This window comes from Phaethon lepturus, unplaced genomic scaffold (assembly GCF_000687285.1).
Source record: "Phaethon lepturus isolate BGI_N335 unplaced genomic scaffold, ASM68728v1 scaffold34416, whole genome shotgun sequence".
Classification (NCBI taxonomy): Eukaryota; Metazoa; Chordata; class Aves; order Phaethontiformes; family Phaethontidae; genus Phaethon; species Phaethon lepturus.
Genome location: NW_010547462.1, coordinates 2,219 through 5,039, shown reverse-complemented (window position 1 = coordinate 5,039; position 2,821 = coordinate 2,219). Strand labels below are relative to the sequence as shown.

At 57.1% G+C, this 2,821-nt stretch overlaps 1 pseudogene; it reads left to right on the top strand.

Annotated features, from left to right (window-relative positions):
• The first annotated feature begins 1,421 nt into the window (after positions 1 to 1,421).
• LOC104622775 lies at positions 1,422 to 2,120 on the top strand (annotated as a pseudogene).
• The last annotated feature ends 701 nt before the right edge of the window (positions 2,121 to 2,821 follow it).

The following is a 2,821-nucleotide window of genomic DNA, read 5'->3' as shown; positions in this document are numbered from 1 at the left end:
ATGGGGGCTCCTTTGGGACCCCGGGGCTGTGTTTCATCCTGCCCCGTTCCTGCCTGGGTGCTGTGGGGCACAGGGGGTATGGGCAGCATTTGGCTGGGATCCAGCAGCGGTCCTCTGTGTTTCCCCCATTCCCCGTGAAGTTCAGCCTTTCGTTTCCACCTGGCTGGCTCCTGTGCGGAGCAGGGGCTCCAATGGACTTCAGAGCATCTACTCCTTTAAAGAGGTCTGGCTGGAGTGGGGTGGGAAGGGCTGCGTGGGGGACACGTGGATGTCCAGGCACAAGCCAGGACATACTCAGGCAGCTACTGGCCCTGGACTGCGTGGCTGGGATGGGAGCACCACTCCATGGGTGGAGGCGTCCTTCGGCCATGCTCTGTGCCCCCAAGCTGAGGGTCTGACAGCAGCGTCCATCAGGTTTCCTTGCACAAGCGCCTGGCTCGGCGGGGTTGAGGGTTTCATTCACATACAGCCTGCCCGGCCAGGGAGCTCTGCGTGCTGAGGGGGACCCGTGTGACGGGCACTTGTCTGAGTGCCGCTCCGCTGCGTGGGGTGACCTGCGCAGCCGCTCTGCCACGGCTGGGAGGGCAGGGACCGATTCCTTGCACTTGTCTGAGTGCCGCTCCGCTGCGTGGGGTGACCTGCGCAGCCGCTCTGCCGCGGCTGAGAGTGCAGGGACCGATCCTGTGCGGTGCTGGGGCTCAGTGAAGGCAGGACTGCTGCCTCTTCAACTGTAAATCAGGACATCCAATCCAATCCGTCTCTCTTTGCCTCCTGACTTCCCTGTTGGTAAACTGGGGATCACGATGTTTATATTTTAGGATGCCCCTGCAGCCTCCCAGTTGGCCCCTTCCTTGTATCGGGATCTCATCTCAACATTTTCAAAGCACTTTTTAAGGGTATGAGCTTCTGTGGCTGCCACCTTTGGTTTTCTTGCTGCATTTATATGGATTTGGTGCTCTCCTGGGATTGTTTTCCCATTCCCAACTTGGAATTGGCTGGCGGTGCTCACTGGGAAGCCTGTGTTTATCTGCGCATCCTTCGGATGCGAGAGGGAAAGGGAAGCGTTGGAACTTGGGTCGCTGGCTGCCCCGAGTCCTGTGCCGTGCTCCCCTCCGCCGTGCCGCAGCGGGGCCCTCTGCTCCCCTCTGGGCACGCGTGGGGTGTGGGAGGGATGGAGGGCGGTGCGGGCACGGTTTCTATTCTGCGGTTGAATTTCCTGGCCCCGATTCCAGTTTTGTTACTGGGTTTGTAACTTGTCTGAAGAGGCAGAGGTAGACCCTCAGTCCCCACCTGCTTTAAATGGGATTATGAACCCTCGGGTGAAGGAGCAGAAGTGGGGTTACAAGCCTCAGGCCACGCCTGTAAGTGTCTCTTGAGGTGCTCAGGTGGATGATAACTAAATTCTGAACTCCTTTTCATGTTTTTCAGCTCTGAAAAGATCTTTTGAGGTCGAGGAGGTAGATCAGTCTTCAAATTCCTCCACACCACAAAGACGGACCCCAAACCCTCTCCTCAGGTCCACTGTGTCCAGCTCCACACAGAAGTTTCAGGAACTCGGCGCCAGGAATTCGGAGCCATCCGCCCGACATGCGGACCCCACAGCCCAAAGATCACCCAAGCCCTCTCTGAGGAGAGTGGAGCTCTCTGGACCCAAACTGCCCGAGCCGGTGTCCAGAAGAACAGAAATCTCCATTGACATCTCATCCAAGCAGGTGGAGAACTCCACCTCAGGGTTGTCGAGGTTTGGCCTCAAAAGAGCAGATGTGCTGGGTCACAAACCCCCCGAGCCCACCCCAAGGAGGACTGAGATCACCCTCGGCAAGCCCCAGGAGCCGGGTCTCCGGAGGGTGGAGGCGCCAGCGTCAAAGATCCCCGAGATGCCCCAGCGAAGAGCTGAGACTGCCAACGCTCCTGTGCCCGACGCGGCCACCAAGCGCGTGGAAATTCAGGTAGCGAAGGCTGCCGAGGTCCCAGCCCCACCGGCGCGGCAGGGGGAGAGCTCGGAGGCTCCCCTGGCCACCCAGCCTCCCCAGGCAGAGCCAAAGCCACAGCCGGCGCTGATGGAGAGCCCTCCGAAGAGAGAAGGTGGTGAGTACAGCTCCAGGCAGCTGCTTGGGTGAGAGGCTGGCTGACGCCTGCCTTCATCCCTTGCTGCGGGCTCAGAGCCCATGCGGGGACGCTGTGCGTTGTGTGCTGCTCTTTCGGCTCCGGTGGTGATGCCTTTCGAGGCTGGTCTTGGATCTGTGCTCAGATGTGTCTACATTCATGGCTGTTATGCTTGGGTTTATCCTGGCTGAAGGAGCTCTCATTTGAGTAAAAAATGCTATCGAGGCTATCAGAAAGTAAAAAAGAAAATGCCAAAAGCCTGGGTGCTTGCAGAAAACGACAGTTCTGCCAGCTCGGGCCCCGTATGCGGACCCACCCGCCTGTGCAGCATCTAGAAAAGCCTCTGAGGTGCTGGAGAGGCGGTGGTTCTGGAAACGTTGTTGTGATGGCTTGTTGTTCAGTGTTGTTGCTTATGGTTCTGGGGCAGAAACCGCCTCTTCATTAGCAGGAGTCAGGGTTTTTTTGGCCTTGGAGCCAGAAGTCTAATAACATCATGGACCAGAGCCACTATTAAACTGGAGCTCTGGCTTATATTAGCTCTATCTTGTTTTTGATTAATCCCGTATTAAAGCCAGCTTCCCTCCCCCGCTAGCCGTCATTTATTCTCCCTAATGTTTTGGAGACTATTTTTTTTTTTTTCCTTTTCTGGTCTGTTAATTATTTTTCCGTTCCCCATCACCAACCAGCTCTCTCCTGGTCTGCATGCCGTGGTTGG